Source organism: Schistocerca piceifrons, chromosome 9 (genome assembly GCF_021461385.2).
Source record: "Schistocerca piceifrons isolate TAMUIC-IGC-003096 chromosome 9, iqSchPice1.1, whole genome shotgun sequence".
Lineage (NCBI taxonomy): Eukaryota > Metazoa > Arthropoda > Insecta > Orthoptera > Acrididae > Schistocerca > Schistocerca piceifrons.
This window is the reverse complement of record NC_060146.1, coordinates 202,617,959-202,637,910: the sequence shown is the minus strand read 5'-3', so window position 1 is coordinate 202,637,910 and position 19,952 is coordinate 202,617,959.

Genomic DNA, 19,952 nt, shown 5'->3' with positions numbered 1-19,952 from the left:
TTACCCCTGCCACCTTCAGACGTGCTACAGACGCGAAATTTAGCCGACAGGAAGAAGATGCTGTGATATGCAAATGATCAGGTTTTCAGAGCACTCACACAAGGTTGGCGCCGCTGGCGACACCTACAATGTGCTGACGTGAGGAAAGTTTCCAACCGACTTCTCGTACACAAACAGCAGTTGACCGGCGTTGCCTGGTGAAACGTTGTTGTGATGCCTCGTGTAAAGAGGAGAAATGCCTACCATCACGTTTCCGACTTTGGTAAAGGTAGGATTGTAGCCTATCGCGATTGCGGTTTATCGTATCGCGACATTGCTGCTCGCGTTGGTCGACATCCAATGACTGTTAGCAGAATATGGAATCGGTGGGTTCAGGAGGATAATACGCAACGCCGTGCTGGATCCCAACGGCCTCGTATCACTAGCAGTCGAGATGACAGGCATCTTATCCGCATGGCCGTAACGGATCGTGCAGCCACGTCTCGATCCCTGAGTCAACAGATGGGATGGGGACGTTCGCAAGACAACAAACTTCTGCACGAACAGTTCGACGACTTTTGCAGCAGCATGGGCTGTCAGTTCGGAGACCATGGCTGCGGTTACCCTTGACGCTGCATCACAGACAGGAACGCCTGCGATGGAGTACTCAACGACGAACCTGGGTGCGCGAATGGCAAAACGTCGTTTTTTTGGATGAATCCAGGTTCTGTTTACAGCATCATGATGGTCGCATCCGTGTTTGGCGACATCGCAGTGAACGCACATTGGAAACATGTATTCGTCATCGCCATACTGACGTATCACCCGGCGTCATGGTATGGGGTGTTATTGGTTACAAGTCTCGGTCACCTCTTGTTCGGATTGACGGCACTTTGAACTGTGGACGTTACATTTCTGATGTGTTACGACCCGTGGCTCTACCCTTCATTCGATCCCCGAGAAACACTACATTTCAGCAGGATAATGCACGACCGCACGTTGCAGGTCCTGCACGGGCCTTTGTGGATACAGAAAATGTTCGACTGCTGGCCTGGCCAGCACATTCTCCAGATCTCTCACCAACTGAAAACGTCTGGTCAATGGTGGCCGAGCAACTGGCTCGCCACAATACGCCAGTCACTACTCTTGATGAACTGTAGTATCGTGTCGAAGCTACATGGGCAGCTGTATCTGTACACGCCATCCGAGCTCTGACTCAATGCCCAGGCGCATCAAGGCCGTTATTACGGCCAGAGGTGGTTGTTCTGGGTACTGATTTCTCAGGATCTATGCACCCAAATTGCGTGAAAATGTAATCACATGTCAGTTCTAGTATAATACATTTGTCCAATGAATGCCCGTTTATCATCTGCATTTCTTCTTGGTGTAGCAATTTTAATGGGCAGTAGTGTATTAAAAAAGGAAAATACAATCGCAATGATAATAAATGTCCTGTTTCCACGAAAATAGGCACAGTCCATTTTCTTTTAGTTTTATGAGCAAAATCAGTGTAGTTTTTACCTGCATACAATTTGCAGCTCATTATTTTGAGACTTCGAGAGAAGTGCACTGCGCCGATCACAGATGATCCCCGCGCGGGATTAGCCGAGCGGTCTAGGGCGCTGCAGTCATGGACTGTGCGGCTGGTCCCGGCGGAGGTTCGAGTCCTCCCTTGGGCATGGGTGTGTGTGTTTGTCATTAGGATAATTTAGATTAAGTGGTGTGTAAGCTTAGGGACTGATGACCTTAGCAGTTGAGTCCCATAAGATTTCACACACATTTGAACATTTGAACACAGGTGATCTCGTGTGTATCTCAAACATTCCAGACACGTGAAATAACGACGGAGAATACAATCCTTCACACCATCAGATGATATATCGAAAAAAAATTACAATCATTTTATGTTCGACAACAAGCTATAATTCAAGAGCACGTAGCTGTTTTGTACACTATGGCAGGTCTCGCTTTACCACTGCGATGCTATGTCATACAGGCGTATAAGAAACAAATCGTGAGAGTCTGTATTGTAACACATCCTATAGGTCTCTTCCTTTACATCGAAACCAGTTACCATCTGCATGCTTACATGGGACATTTTTGATGCGTAACTAACCTCTTCCGACATGTCTGTAAAGTTTCTGTTATACAGCAGCAGATTCTTGCGTTCTGGTTTTGCAAGCAATTTAATCATCACAACCTTACACAATCTGCTCAAACGTCAGAAAAAAATCCACTATCATTTCTACAGTCCACTACGAACTGTAATTCAAGTGATGTCTACCTTATAAGTAGAAGTTGTGAAGTATAAAAAAATACCTATTTTTTAAACATACTATCGTGACAATAAATAAAAAACAGTCCACGAGAATAGAGACAGCCGATTGCCATAAGTTTTAGGAACAAAATCGTAGTAGATTTGAGAGAACTATCTGCTCCATTTATAGTACTGCTTGTAATAGTACCTCCGACAAGACTTAACCGCATCTCTCTCTCTCCTGATATATCGAAAAACAATTACCGTCTGTGTGTTGTCATTGAGCATATTACATATACCATATCGCTCCATTGGGGCTGGAGGCCAATGCCCGAAATCCTTCACACAGATCTGCACAAAATTTTGTCGTCTGTACTGGAGGAAGACATATCCAGCAAACTATATACGAGAGGGTTCCTGTATTGTTCCCTCATAAGCAGTCTAAAAATCTTTCATTCCCCTTACGGCTACTGCAGTTTTCCACATCAAATCCATACCTTCCCTCACGACAGGACATAGTCATTTTCTTTGCACATGTCGGAAAACCCAGATAGTTCATCAACCTGCTGCTCAAGGCGATCCATCATAACGATGAAGGGCAGTCTAATGAAAACTGAACACTCACCAGAACAGTTCCATGGAAGGTCCCATTCAAAAGTAATCGCCATACACGTTAAGACGTTTATCCCACTGGGAGATGAAACAATCCATTCCCGTTTGGTAGAACACGATCAGCCTTTAACAGATCCACAACCGCACCAACTCTTCCTCCAAGTGGAACTGACATCCACACATCTTTCTTCAGTTCACTAAAGACGTGGAGGATACTGCAATATTTCCCACCCAAATCGATGAAGGGTAGCAGCCTTCATCCGATGCATTGTAGGGTTGGGCATTATCGTGTAACAGAATGTTTCCATCCAACATCATACCTAGGCGTTTTCACTTTATGGCCCATCACAGTTTCTGCACAGTATCTTCATAGTGTTCCATACTGATTATGGTTCCACACGCGAGGAACTCTAGAGCAGAAGGCCCCTACAGTTGAAGAAGAAGACGATCTTGACCTTATGTGGTACAACCATTTTGAGCCTGAGGGAAAACAGCAAAACTAACAGTGACAACATCCGACATCTACCCACCAAAGTCATCCGAAGCTGTTCGTGCAAATTCCAATAAGGTCACGATCCAGCCTTCTTCGACTGCAGGGGTCCTCTGTTCAGTGAGTACCTTGAACGTGGAACCACAACCAACAAGCAGAGCTATGAACACATTTTGCAGGAACTGCAAAGGACCATAAAATCAAAACAGTGTCAGACAGAATCAAGCTGTTGCGCGATATTGCCCATCTCCACACTGCCAATTGGATGAAGGCTATGTTTCAGCGATTTGGTTGGGAAGCACTGCAATGTATCCTGAACAGCCTGGATCTTTCACCATATTATTTCCAAACCTTTGGTGACTTGAAGAAACGCATACGTGGACATCAGTTCCAGCTCGACAATGAATTGCGAGAGTGGCTGCAGTGGTGGATCTGTCAGTGGGTGACTGCGTACTATGAAACAGGAACTGATCCTCTCTTCTCCCAGTGGGATAAATGTTTTAACAGGTTTGGTGATTACTTTTGAATGGAACCATTTCGTGGTCCTGTTGTGGCAGGCACTTGGTTTTCATTTGGCTGCTCATTACAAATACATTTTTATTGTCACCAAAGTCTGTTCCTTGAGACATGCATGCAAGTCTGGAGGAACAGACTTTGGTGACAATCTGCAACTGTAGTAATATTATAAAATTTTGTCATAATGCGAATACTTTTGTCATCAGCTGTATTAGGCACGGAAATCGTACCTACGGGTGACACTTAAAAATAGGTTTCAGGCCGGGACTCGAACCAGGATTTCTTGCTTAACGATCTCGGTTATCCGCGCACGCTTCCAGGAAAGACCCAATCCTCCGTACACCCCAGAGTCTTCGACCCCACTGTTTGCAGCTTACCTGGATTCCCACAACAGAATTAATGAGACAAATGTGTTCAACATTAGTATAATTGGCAGCCAGAACAAATATTGGATTTCCTGGCTACAAACGTGCAGAGAAATCAAAATCAAAAAGTCTTAAGAAATGGACCTTCTCAGCACCAACTGATTAAAAGACTTGGCCCTTCAGTCCAAGTATGCCATTTAAACAGAGAAGGCAAAAGTGAATACCTATCTCAACTCCTTGTAGGTAATGACATTGACGGAAACACATGCTCTAACTACGGAAGACCTGCGTAAAAGAGGCAGGATCCGTGGCGACAATCTTACAGGTGCTACATATCACAGTGTCTACCCCGTTGCCACTTATGTAAGGAGCAACATCGAGCGTGCTCACCTCATTTCAACAAATGCAGAAAATGAGCTCCATTATGTCTCGATACAAATGAAGGCGACCTCTATAAAAATTATTTACAAGCCACAAAACGTGCCGTTGCCACTAAATGTCTGCCAATTATTGCCCACCCATTGTTCTATGTTGGAGATTTTTATAGTCACCATTTTCATTGGAACTAAGCACACGACAACGAATGTGTTATCGCACTCGAATACTGGGCTGAAAATGGAAACTTGTATCTGGTTTATGATACCAAGGATTTGTGAACTTTTGGATTTGCCACCTGGCGAAGAGATTACAATCTCGATCTCTGCTTTACGTCCTGCGACTGCAGGCAGCACCCAATGCTTATATCTAGAGGAATAATACCTAATTTCCCACACAGCCAACAGAGGCCAGTAATCCTCAATATTGGACTCTCTCACCCAATTGTGAGATCTCTACTGTGACCAAGACGGAATTTCTGCAGGGCCGATTGGCGGAGTTTTGCCAACCACCTAGATAAATATATATTTGTTTTATGAAACCAGAACCTACAATACTACCCCCGACTGGTCAGGGTTGTTCTTACGTTGCTAAAACGTTTATCCCTCGTGGATTCAGAAAGGAATATATACCGGGACGGAATGAACATTGCGAACAACTTTATGAAGAACATAGCGAAACTGACAAAAGCGAATTGCAGATGACCTCCTCCGAAGTCTGAAGGCTGCTGGAAGAGTACGATGGTGCGAGATGGTAGAAAATGTAAACTTCGAACATTCGAGTACAGAGGCACGGAGCCTGCTGCGTAAGCTTAGTGGAGCTTCCAATGAACCCAGTCACAAACCTTGTACTTCAGGTAACCAAATCACTAACCATATACTTGAAACATCTAGATCATCCTGTGACAAACAACGTACTTCCAGAATAAGACGAGAACTCACCTCTAAAAGCTCAGTGCCCAAACGAATCCAGTTTCTCTTCACTATTTACACTGACAGTACCTGGTATGGAGTGTAACAATATTATGAAAGGGATGGTTCCTACTCACCACATAGTGAGATGCTGAGTCACAGATAGGCACAACAAAAAGACTGTCACAAAATAAGTTGTGAGCTTTCTGCAAACGAGGTCTTTGTTGAAAAAAGACAATAGACACATGCACATGTGTGCACACTCACACTTACATGCACACCCATGCACAAACACGCACACACACACCCACCCACCCACACACACACACACACACACTACATTGGCTCCTTACTTAGCTTGTATTTATCGTGAATCTCTTGCCCAACGTAAAGTCCCGAGCGACTGGAAAAAAAGTGCAGGTGACGCTTGTATATAAGAAGGGATAAGAAGAGTAGAAGGACAGATCCCCAAAATTACAGACCAATATCCTTAACATCGGTTTGTTGTAGGATTCTCGAACATATTCTCAGTTCGAATATAATGAATTTCCTTGAGACAGAGAAGTTCCCGTCCATGCATCAGCACGGCTTTAGAAAGCATCGCTGCTGCAAAACGCAACTCGCCCTTTTTTCACATATCTTGCGAACCATGGATGAAGGGTATCAGACGGATGCCATATTCCTTGACTTTCGGAAATCGTTTGACTCAGTGCCCCACTGCAGACTCCTAACTATGGTACGAGCATATGGGATTGGTTCCCAAGTATGTGAGTGGCTCGAAGACTTCTTAAGTAATAGAACCCAATACATCATCCTCGATGGTGAGTGTTCATCGGAGGTGAGGGTATCATCTGGAGTGCCTCAGGGAAGTGTGGTAGGACCGCTGTTGTTTTCTATCTACATAAATGATCTTTTGGATAGGGTGGATAGCAATGTGCGGCTGTTTGCTGATGATGTTGTGGTGTACGGGAAGGTGTCGTCGTTGAGTGACTGTAGGAGGATACAAGATGACTTGGACAGGATTTGTGATTGGTGTAAGGAATGGCAGCTAACTCGAAATATAGATAAATGTAAATTAATGCAGATGAATCAGAAAAAGAATTCCGTAATGTTTGAATACTCCATTAGTAGTGTAGCGCTTGACACAGTCACGTCAATTAAATATTTGGGCGTAACAGTGCAGAGCGATATGAAGTGGGACAAGCATGTAATGGCAGTTGTGGGGAAGGTGGATAGTCCTCTTCAGTTCATTGGTAGAATTTTGGGAAGATGTGGTTCATCCGTAAATGAGACCGCTTATAAAACACTCATACGAGCTATTCTTGAATACTGCTCGAGTGTTTGGGATCCCTATCAGGTCGGAATGAGGGAGGACATAGAAGCAATTCAGAGGCGGGCTGCTAGATTTGTTACTGGTAGGTTTGATCATCACGCGAGTGTTACGGAAATGCTTGAGGAACTCGGTTGGGAGTCTCTGGAGGAAAGGAGGCGTTCTTTTCGTGAATCGCTACTGAGGAAATTTAGAGAACCAGCATTTGAGGCTGACTGCAGTACAATTTTACTGCCGCCAACTTACATTTTGCGGAAAGACCACAAAGATAAGATAAGAGAGATTAGGGCTCGTACAGAGACATATAGGCAGTCATTTTCTCTCATTCTGTTTGGGAGTGGAAGAGGGAGAGAAGATGCTAGTCGTGGTACGAGGTACCCTCTGCCACGCACCGCATGGTAGATAGCGGAGTATGTATATAGATGTAGATGTATATGTAAACCCACACGGCCAAGGTCGGTCTCAGCTGAAACCAGACTATAAGCAGCAGTGCATGGTGGGAGAGGCAACTGGGTGGGGGTAAGGAGGAGGGTGGGGTTGGGAGGGGGAGGGATAGCAGGCCAGGGGTGGGGTAGTGGTGGGGAAGGGAAAAAAAAAAGGCTGGTTCGCCTCTTCTGCAACATCCTAGATAATAGATCACTGCTCAACGAGCCAAAGACAATAAAAATAGTGGCAGTTTCGAAATCAGGTAAACCGGCTGACCACCCTCAAAGCTTCGGACCCATTTCCCTTGTGAACCGTCTCGATAAACTCTTCCGAGGCTCCTTCGTAACAGAATTAGCAGCTTCATTCTGGAACGTATCCCAGCCGAGCAAGTAGGTTTCAGACCAGAGAGAAGTTACAGTGACCAGGTATCAGTCCTAACAACTTTCACGGAGGCCGGCTTCCACGAAAACGTGAAGACACCTGTCACATTTGTTGACCTAACCCCGGTATATGTCACAGTCTGGCGAGAAGGGATGATATACAAATTACGAAAAGAAAACAATCTGATGCTGAAAAATTGTAACTCTCATCACCACTATTATAAACAATAGGCACTTCGGCATTTACTTGTGAGAAAATGTGAGCGAGGAGTGGAAATTAAGTAATGGTCTACCACAGAGACAATTCTCACAGAAGATCTAGCCATTATGAGCTATTATTATAGAAAGTGGCAAATTAAACCCCGCACAAGTAAAACTGAAGTATGTACATTACAGCAAACCAGCTGACACAGAGCCCACAGTGAAACCTAATTGAAACACTCATAGCCATAACAGGTATCCTAGGGCCTCGGTGTCCTCCTTGATTGCACTCCTTCATATAAAACAATCTTGAAAATACTGCTGCCAAGATAAAAACTTGTAACTTCAAAAATTGTGTGGAATGACACGGGGAGTTTCAGCTCATACCTTGCGCACATCGTTCATCGTGCTGATCTTCTCAGTAGCTGAATATTGTGTCCTAGGGTGGCTATACAGCTGCCAACGCAACTTGAATGATGTCCAGTTGAACCACACTACGCACTTAATAAAAGGGACAATCCAGCCAACAGCCACCGATTGGCTTCCTCTACTGAGTAACACCCATCCACCCACAATCTGCAGAAGCGAGGCCTCACTTTTGGAAAACCACAAGCTACAGGAGAACCTGGAATTACCCATACAGGAAGGCATACCAAGTCTACTACGAAATAGACTCCATTCAATAAATCCACTGTTATGGCAAACAGAAGAGCTAAATGCAATTAGTATCGAGATGAGAGACCTGTGGGATCAGAGCTGTTAACTTACTGAAAATCCTGAAGAGTGTGAGTGGTTCCAGAAGTGTAACTGTGATACTGCTGGGGCAGAACCCAACAGGCCACTACGGGTCAAATTGAACAGGGCTTACACTGGGCAAGGTCGATGCGCAAACTAGCTTTCCAAATGAGATGCTACTGACTCTCTGATTTGTGACTGTGAGCCAGACAATCAAGCACATTAGTGATGAATGCCCCATGCAATCCTATCAGGGGAGTTGGAGTAGCCTCATGAAAACTGACGAAATAGGTTAGGATCTTAGATATTGAAATGGCTCTGAGCACTATGGGACTCAACTGCTGAGGTCATTAGTCCCCTAGAACTTAGAACTAGTTAAACCTAACTAACCTAAGGACATCACAAACATCCATGCCCGAGGCAGGATTCAAACCTGCGACCGTAGCGGTCTTGCGGTTCCAGACTGCAGCGCCTTTAACCGCACGGCTATCTTAGATATTGACATTTGGTTTTATATGTACTTCTGTCTTTCTGTAGTCTCATTACATACATGTTCTAATGTATATACCTGTATTTTTACAGGAATATATGAATAAATAAATAATTCTCTTGCCCATATAGACTGCAATACTTATTATTACAATGCACATTTTGTTCAAGAAGTTTATTTTTTTTATGCTTGTGGGAACAAACTAGCTTTTTCAAACCCTGGAATATGCTCATTGGTGGAAACAGTAGTTCTCTTTGAAGAAACTTTCTCCTGACAGGGATAATCTTCAAGATGTGAAACAGGAAGAAGCAACTTGGATCTACTGTGGAGAACGTGTTGGTGCAGTTTGGAATGGTGCATTAACCAGTGTTTTGCCTGCCAATCTTAGATGTCTTCCATTCAACTCCTGTACCAGATGATCCAACAAAGAAACATATTAGGCTCAATGAAGAGAATTTCTAAAAGGACTAAACAACCTTGAAAATTCATACAAGCTTGTTCAAAAGACTTACAGACCTAGTGCTGGCCAAATTTCTAAGGAAAATGGATCAAGTTTTGATGCACTTAGTACCGAATCACGCTACTACAAGTGTTGGTGAGAGTTTAAGCAAAAATGGCCGCCTTCACTTGTCTTGATCAAGTTTGCTGCATGTTTTGGTTTGAAGAATCCGTGCCTTCAACAACAGCAAAATGTAATTTTCGCAATGGGTAAAGCAAAGCTCCACCCAGCAGGCCTAGCATTAAGGAGTGGCATAAATGATTTGTCGAAACTGAGTACTCGGTAAGCCATAAAACATTCTTAAGTCAACCTTGTGTGTCTGCCAACATCATAGAGCAAGGTGAGACAAAGCCTTGTTAACAGTCCTACAAAATTGACCCCATGTGCTTCTCACGAGTTGGGTATCCACCACATGACTGGCCATGAGTTAAGAAAATATTTGCTTCTCAACCAGCACAAATTAGCAATTAGTTTTGTGGGGAAATATTACATTAGTTATATAAGGATGAAGATAACATTGGAAACATTACCGTTAGTGATGCGTTAGCCTTTCAGTTAAATGGTAGAGTTAATAAACATGACTACAGGTTTTGGGATAGGGGCATTCCACGAAGTCTCAGAACACTTTCACGACAACCCAAAAGTTGATATCTTTTTGGGTGCTGAGCAGTTGCAAAGTTTACAGTCCTTTCTTTTCCAAGTGAAAACAGTCTACAGAATAGTGTACTTAGATACACTCAAAAACTTTTTTTACCTCAGTGATTAACAAGGCTGACCAAGACTGCAGCAACTTTTTTTTACCTCAGTGATTAACAAGGCTGACCAAGACTGCAGCATACCCTATATTCAAGATGGTGAGCCACTGCACTGCCTCACCTCATCCAGTAACTCCTAAACAACCACATCTCAACTAAAATTATTGGGCACGATTTGCTGACTGCGTGGTCCTCTCTGTCATCTGACCTGACACCTCTTGATTTTTTTCTCGTGGGGATTCATCAGAGATACGGTGTTTGTACCACCCGTACAGCTCTGAAAATTCACACAAACTTATTCGTATAACATACGGACCAAATCTAATTTCGAAAGAAAATAGATCGAAAGTTTTGACTCACGTAGTATGCCAGCACCAAACCATACCGTCTCAAGTGCTAGCAAGAGTTGAGCAAAGAAGGCTGCAACAATTAACCATCGGAGCAGCAATTAACGATGCAACTGAACAAGTTATGCCTGACATAATGCAGCAAGTTTGTCAAGAAATCTGCTTCAGACGGGATGAGTGCCACATAACCAATAGTTGACATATTCAACTTTTTAGCTGTAAGATAAAAGAATTTGATGTACTTCAATTTAAAAAATGTAAAAAAAAAAACTAGGTCTGTAAGTCGTATGAATAAAGTTGTTATGTCTTTTGAAAAACACCATTTATATAAGTCTGTTCTTTTCCAAGTAATCTATGAGGATTAAATTCTGGCAAGCCATAATAGTCGTAGTAGCAGTAGTGGTAGTAGTAATAATAATACGTCACTTCTTCTTCTTTTGTCTTATCTCCATTTCTCTACAGGATCTACACTGAAACTTCCTGGCAGATTAAAACTGTGTGCCGGACCGAGACTCGAACTCGGGACCCTTGCCTTTCGCGGGCAAGTGCTCTACCAACTGAGCTACCCAAGCACGACTCACGCCCCGTCCTCACAGCTTTACTTCTGCCAGTACCTCGTCTCCTGCCTTCCAAACTTTACTGAAGTTCTCCTGCGAAACCTGCAGAACTGTGAAAATCTCATTCGGGATCTACACTGTTATACCAGTTTTGGCATTGTTAGTGGCAAGTTGGTGGCTGAATGCCCTTCCTGATGCTTGTTTCTGGGACAGAATTTGTGTACTGCATATGTCTGTGTCTAGTGTGAATCTCATGTGCAACTGTGCATATAAAGTATCTGAGATGGGACAAGGGTACTGGCTCGGCATTCACTTAGGTGAATGTGGGAAGTAATCTGGGACCGTTGCACCTCCTCGAGACCCGAAAGCAGGCACTTTAATATGTGTAGCTATCAGGGTTGGTCAATGGCTGTCACTATGTGGATAATTTATGTAAATAACAATAAAAGAAAGAGCTACATTAAAATTTCAAACTAATGAAGCCACTTTTAAAAACAACTCGCTTTTAACAAATATTTCTGTCAGTCCTGGTGAAAACTCCCATTACAACAATATTATTTCTCTCCGCCTTTAGTGAACTCAACTTTAAGAAAAAGTCTGCTTTTAAGGAATAAACTTGAAACATTTTGCAAACTGAAATCCATTTTTTAAGTAAGTCTCAAAATGTTCTAATGAGTTTCTGATTAATTTCCACTGCACAGAAGTTGTAATTTTTGTCCTGTGACACAGTGAATGGTAATCGATTCAACCGGTTGATTTGTACTTAGATCATAGTGAATAGCTCTCCTTTCCTCGTAGCCATACTGACAGATACGTTGAAAGAATTAGAAATCAATCTCCATGTGACTTAGGTTACTGTTGTGACTCGACGATCATTCAAAGCGCCGCCGCGCAATTACGTGCATCCTCTACGTGCGGCGCTGTCTGCCAGCCATGCAGCAGCTGCGCCACCTAAGCGGCCAGCCGAGCAGCGGCCGCTAGACTGGGACTCAGTGCTCATTCGAATGCTAACGTGTACACGTGTCTTGCTTGTCAACTTACTCTGTGACTTATATGTGGTGTTGTGTCATTCCGAAATATATTTGTTAAACTTGACGTTATAACAATTGGCGACGAGGTAGTGGATTTTTCCTTTTCACCACTGACCCACAGGGTTCCATGGCTACTATCGAGCAACTATTGCAAAATCTCCTTGAACAGCAAACGCTTCTCACGGCAGCGATTCGCGATTTAGTCGCGGCGTCAAATGCAGGGCGTTTCTCGTCGTTGGCTGTACCTCCTTTTCCTCCTTACGACGAAACGGCGGAAGACTGGTCTGATTATGAAAAACGTCTTTGACAGCACTTCTTGGCATTTCATGTCACGGACGAACAACCATGTAAGTCTCTGTTCCTTTCCTGGATTTCACCTCAAATGTATCGGTTGTTATCGCAATTGGCTCCTTTGAAGGATCCTGCATCTTTGTCCTTTGCTGAAATGTGCTCACTTCTGTCTGTCTATTTTCAAAAGCAAGCACATGTGGTAGCCTCTCGTGTTGCCTTTTATCGTTGTCAAAAACAGCCACATCAATCCTATCGCACTTGGGCTGCTGAACTTCATGGCCTCAGTCGAAAGTGTCAATTTGTTACTGACGTTCACGAAGAATCCTATGCCAATTCCATGGTACGGGATGCTATTATCCGGTCGGCACCCGACAAAGAAGTTCGGCAACGTGCCCTTCAGTTGGTGAATCCGACTCTAGACGAAGTTCTCTCCACTGCGCTGAGGTGTTGGCATAAGTGCCAACACCGTGTTGCTTGAGGAGGCCGAAATGCACGCTGTTAAGCTCATGCAAACTGTCGTGAGGTCTGGAACAGGTCAGAGAAATAAGACTAGCAAAACAGGAGGTAACTGGTAGAATACTTAACTTTAATCCACAATTTGTGAACATCTCTCTGCTTGATACATTGCTTCAATATTAATTATCAAATGCTATGGCGCCTTGCTAGGTCGTAGCAAATGACGTAGCTGAAGGCTATGCTAACTATCGTCTCGGCAAATGAGAGTGTAATTTGTCAGTGAACCATCGCTAGCAAAGTCGGCTGTACAACTGGGGCGAGTGCTAGGAAGTCTCTCTAGACCTGCCGTGTGGCGGCGCTCGGTCTGCAATCACTGATAGTGGCGACACGCGGGTCCGACGTATACTAATGGACCGCGGCCGATTTAAAAGCTACCACCTAGCAAGTGTGGTGTCTGGTGGTGACACCACATGCGCAGTCTTTTGAAATTTCTCGCGCCGCTGGGGCGCAAATAGAGGAGTGGGGTGATGTCGGGGAAATACAACCTCTGTGCGCAGTTGACGACGCGTGCGGCGCGTCCCCGCCGACCGACGTGGCCGCAGTGCGCTCCCACGCGCAGTCTCGGCCTAGCCATAAACAACCCGCTAAGAAACTGCAGCAAAACCCCCCGGCAACTTCCTTCATGTCCGCGGTGTTTTACGAAACATTCACGCGAGGTTTGTCCCCAACGTTGGGCTGTATGTCACAATTGCAAAAAGAAAGGTCATGTGTCTTCCGTTTGCAAATCCGACCGCATACATGATGTTCATGAACATGTCGCTGATTCTGTGTTGTCTGTCAATTGCACTTCTTTCCTTTCAGGGAAGTTATTCCTCGCTGTCCAAATCCTTGGTCGGGATGTTCGCATGCAGGTGGATACCGGTTCTGCTGCCACTATAATTAATTCTCAGACGTATCTTCAGTTGGGTTCTCCACTCCTGTCACCTGTCACTTGGCAATTACGGACGTACAATAAACAGAAGATTTCTGTCTTGGGACAGTTTAATGCTGAGGTATCTTACAAATCCGTCGTTCGCACTGTTCCCATATTTGTGGTCGACCAGAGCAACGCAGAAAATCTTTTTGGTTTCGACGCCTTTCGCGTTTTTGGGTTCTCCATAGATGACTCTGTCAATATTGTCTCTGATGCTATTCCTTATGCCCAACTGGATTCCTTGTCAACGACATTTTCGTCCCTTTTTTCTCCTGGGTTAGGCCGTGCAAACGACTTTGAAGCTCATATCACGCTCAAACCCACTGCTCGGCCTAAGGTTTTTCGGGCTCGGCCCATTCCTGTGGCCCTTCGTGATCAGGTAAAACGGGAGTTGGATCGTCTCACTACTTCAGGGGTCTTGTGTTCCTCTCACTTCCAGTGAGTGGTCCTCTCCTGTCGTCGTCGTTGCTAAGCCAAATGGTGATATTCGTCTCTGTGGCGATTTCAAAGCCACTGTAAATGCTCAATGCCTCATCAACACTTACCCTATGCCCCGTTCTGAAGAACTGTTCACTAAACTTGCTGGAGGCCAGTATTTTTCTAAAATTGACCTGTCAGAAGCTTATCATCAACTTCCTCTCGACGCTGCTTCCCGGCAGTTTCTGGTCCTTAACACGCCTTTCGGCCTCTATCAATACCAACGCTTGCCATTCGGGGTTGCTAGCGCCCCTGCTCTCTTTCAGCGATTCTTGGAACAATTATTGCTCCCTGTCCCTGGGTGTATCAATTACATGGACGACATTGTTGTCACTGGCTCCACCACTGAAGAACATCTTCAGAATCTCCGCACACTTTTTCATGTCTTACAGACTGCCGGTCTTAAGTGTAATCTTCAGAAATCACAATTTTTTCAGGCATCTATCACGTACTTGGGGTTTCAACTCTCTCGGGATGGTATTCGTCCGCCTCAGCAAACTGTCGCTGCGATCGATGCCCTTCCTCGCCCTACATCTGTTAAGGAACTGCAGGCCTTCTTGGGGAAAATAGCATACTATCACAAGTTTTTACCCTCTGCGGCTTCGGTGGCTCAGCCGTTGCATCGCCTGTTGCATAAAAACGCGCCTTTTCACTGGTCCGCATCATGCGAAGCGGCTTTCCAGAAATTGAAGACTATGCTGAAACAGGCCCCGTGCCTGGCTACTTATCGACCTGGCCAACATCTTGTTCTTGCCACAGACACCTCTCAATACGGGGTCGGTGCAGTCCTTGCGCACCGTTTTTCTGATGGTTCGAAACAACCCACTGCTTATGCCTCCAAAACGTTCATGGATGCCCAACAAAAGTATTCTCAAATTGAGAAAGAAGCTTTGGCCATTATTTATGCTCTTCATAAGTTTGCTGTTTTTCTCTATGGCTCAAAATTTCATGTTGTTGCGTATCACAAACCCCTTGTTTCCTTGCTTCATCCATTAACGTCACATGCCGACAAGGCTGCACACCGCCTCCAGCATTGGGCTCTTTACTTGTCTCGTTTCAATTATGAGATTCATTTCCGGCCAAGGCTCAACATGCAAATGCTGATGCTCTGTCTCGCCTTCCCATGGGTCCTGATCAGGCATTCGATAGGGACAAACTTTTGTGTTTCCACCTGGATGTTGCCGAGCAGCGGGTTGTGGACGGGTTCCCCATCACTGGGGAGAGGTTGGCGGCTGCTATGGGTTCTGACCCTACCCTCTCCCGGGTTTTACGCTGTATTCAGAAGGGTTGGCAAAATCGCCCGTCTGCTAAGACTTCTGATCCGTTGCGGAACTACTACGCTTTGCGCTACCACCTCACGGCTAGGGATGGTGTTATACTCCTCTCCACTGACAATGCTTCGCCGCATGTTGTGGTAACTGCGTCTTTGCGTGCTTTGGTCTTGCGCCTCCTTCACCAAGGGCACTGGGGTGTGTCTCGCACGAAATCTCTGGCGGGCCATCATGTGTACTGGCCTGGCATGAAATAGCACACATGGTCGCTGCCTGCGGCCCTTGTGCGTCACAGGCCGCTGCCCCGAAGTCATCTTCATCATCGTGGCCTTTGCCTGAGAAGCCCTGGGAGCGCATTCATGCTGACTTTGCGGGGTCCTTTTTAGGTACTTATTGGCTCCTCGTAATTGACGCCTACTCTAACTTTGCTTTCATTGTCCGTTGCATGTCGCCTACCACCGGGGCAACCACCAGTGCTCTCGCCTGCATTTTTTCTTTAGAAGGCCTCCCCTCTACTCTTGTTACTGATAATGGTCCGCAATTTGCCTCTTCCGAATTTGCGGATTTTTGTGCTCGTCACGGCGTTATGCATGTAACGGCCCCACCGTTCCATCCACAATCCAATGGTGAGGCTGAACGACTGGTCCGCACATTTAAGGCTCAGATGTGGAAACTTCTGACTTCTTCTGCTGCTGATGATGTGCTTCTCCAGTTTCTGGCATCTTACCGTTTCACCCCCACGGGCAACCACAGCCCGGCTGAGCTCTTACATGGCCGACAGCCCCGCACGCTACTTCATCTTCTGCGGCCTTCCACCTCACGGCCGCAGGTGCCTTCCCTTGGCCGGTTCACCGCCGACGACCTCGTCTAGGTACGGGGATATGGCAGGCAGCCAAAATGCAGCCCGGGCCGCATCTTAAGACATCGTGGCAGACACCTGTATGAAATCCAGATGGACACGGGTGTTGCAGTGCGTCATTCGAACCAGCTTCGGCCTCGTGTGCCGGCAACGCCTGTTCCGAATGCCGTTACACCACCTTCGGTTCTACCTGACACTTGGGATCTTGGCATCTCTCAATACTCACAACGCAGCCCTCTCACCGTCATCGCGATGCCAGCACAAGAACGGACACCACCAGGAGACGTGCAGGAACTGGATGACCATCCTCTGTAAGAGCAAATCTACTCGCCTCCTCCTCCAACGGACGCCGACACATCGCCCATGTCTCCTGTCATATCAACTGGACTTGCCGCAACGGGCAGATTCGACCCCTAGATCTCCTGTCATCTCGACCCGTTATCATCGGGGACACTTCCTTCCGAACGGGAAGCCTCCTCCTCGAGACTTTACGGCGAGTCAAACGACGCCTATGAACATTAGCCATCTCCGGGACACCTCCATCAAGACCAGTGCAACAATTTCAAAGGGGGGAAAAGTGTTGTGACTCGCCGATCATTCTACGCACCGCCGCGCAATTAGAAGCGTCCTCTACGTGCGGCGCTGTCTGCCAGCCATGCAGCAGCTGCGCCACCTAAGCGGCCAGCCGAGCAGCGGCTGCTAGACTGGGACTCAGTGCTCATTCGAATGCTAACGTGTACACATGTCTTGCTTGTCAACTTACTCTGTGACCTCTATGTGTTGTATCGTTCTGAAATATATTTGTTAAACTTGACGTTATAACAGTTACATGATCTGATGTCACAGTCACTGAGCCATGAGGCACAAAAAGTGTAGTTGTTCAGTTACTTAAGTGTTGAAGTTATCAGTTTTACTTTTGTGGAATAACAGCCTACAATTGTAGAATACTTACAGTTCAGCGAAAGCTGAGAATCACAATCTTAACAGGAATCTTTCCAACAGAGTGAAGAAATATGATTTACCGCCGTCTACACGTGCAGCATATTGAAAAAATGAGGAAGCGTTTTTAGATGTCGCAGCAGACAATTCCTGTGGATCCAAAAAAACATTGAATATTGTGTAAAATATTCTTCAAAAGTTGTTTCAAGGACTGAGAAATGGAAGAATTCCTATAAGCAGAAATATGTGCACAGATTTCAGTGCATCGAACGACTAGTTGAATTTTTCTTTTTCAAAAAGAAAAAAATGGCATAATCTGTAATTTCAAAGGGTAAGTCGAGAAAGTGAGGTTCTAGTCTTGGAAATTGTGCACTACTGCAAGAACATTGAATTTCCATGACTGATACAAAGTAATAGTTGTTGCTGTTGTTCTTGTCCTCAGTTCGAAGATTGGTCTGCTGCAGCTCTCCGTGCTACTCTATCCTGTGCAAGCTCATCTCCGAATAACTACTGCAACAGACTTCCTTCTGAATCTGCTTATATATTCATCTCCTGGTCTCCCTCTACAATTTTTACCCCTACACTTCCCTCCAATACTAAACTGATATATTTGATGCTAACAAATTTATGTTCTTCAAAAACGCTTTTCTTGCCATTGCCAGACTTTATTTTATGTCCTCTCTACTTCAACCATCACATGTTGTTTTGCTCCTCAAATAACAAAATAGGGTTATGAGCCCAGATACATTTTAAATGCTGATTACACCAACATCTTTTATAATTTACTTCCTGCAAAATCATATTCTGTTAAGGGAGAAAAGTGCCACAGAGGTAAAAGAAAAGTAAAGAGAGGATGATGACACTATTGTGTGTAAATAGTGATGGAAGTGAGAAGTTGCTGCCACTATTAATTCCCATGTTCCCAAAACATAAAAATGTTACTTTGTAGTTATGAATATAATACAGAGAAACATTCCACGTGGGAAAAATATATATAAAAAACAAAGATGTTGTGACTTACCAAACGAGAAAGCGCTGGTAGATAGACACAATAAAAAACACACAAACACACACAAATTTCAAGCTTTCACAACCCAAGGTTGCTTCATCAGGAAAGAGGGAAGGAGAGGGAAAGACGAAAGGATGTGGGTTTTAAGGGAGAGGGTATGGAGTCATTCCAATACCGGGAGCGGAAAGACTTACACACAAATCCACACATCCATCTGCACATATACAGACACAGGCAGACATATGTAAATTCAAAGAGGTTGGGCAGAAATGTCAGTCGAGGCAGAAGTACACAGGCAAAGATGTTGAATGACAGGCGATGTACAAGGGGCGGCAACTTGAAATTAGCGGAGGTTGAAGCTTGCTGGGTAACGTTACCCACCAGGCCTCAACCTCTGCTAATTTCAAGTTGCCGCCCCTTGTACATCACCCGTTATTCAACAACATTTTTGCCTCTGTACTTCTGCCTCGACTGACATCTCTGCCCAACCTCTTTGAATTTACACATGTCTGCCTGTGTCTGTAAATGTGCGGATGGATATGTGTGTGTGTGTGTGTGTGTGTGTGTGTGTGTGTGTGTGTGTGTGCGCGCGCGAGTGTATACCTGTCCTTTTTTCCCCCTAAGGTAGGTCTTTCTGCTCCTGGGATTGGAATGACTCCTTACCCTCTCCCTTAAAACCTAAATCCTTTCATATTTCCCTCTCCTTCCCTCTTTCCTGATGAAGAAACCTTGGGTTGCGAAAGCTTGAAATTTGTGCATGTGTTTTTTATTGTGTCTACCTACCAGCGCATTCTCGTTTGGTAAGTCACAGCATCTTTGTTTTTTGCTTTGTAGTTATGTGCACAACAGCAGTCCCTAGAGATGTCAAAAATGTTTATGACTTTTTCAAGCATTTAGATGCCAAGATAGGAGCAACAGGAGGGAAAGGTGTACTTATTATTGATCTATGCCCTGTACATCCTAAGGAAACATAACCTCAGAAGAAAGTAAATGATGTGTTACTTCCTCCAAACCACACGAGTCATTTGTATCCTCTTGACCTGGACATAACACACTCTGTTAGATACAGGTACACAGTAGCAGTTCTGTAGAAGTCACTTTCACTCTCTGAGAGGAAGGAAGTGATGAGACTCAGCACAAGGAAGCAAAACTAATATTTATGAAAATGCAACATTCCAGGATATTATCTGCTGTGATGATGACATCCGAATTTCCATACCCGAGATTTATGCCACTGAAATGCTTATGAGGGGATATAGGTAGGAGTGCTGGAAGTGACACCGATGCTTTGTAAGAAATTGATGTCAGGAATTTCTTTTCCTCTTTTAATGTAGATGAATCGATTCTAACTCGTATCAATCAGCTGGAGAAAGAACTTCTTTCAGTATAATATCCTAGAAGGACAAAATAAACAAGACTTA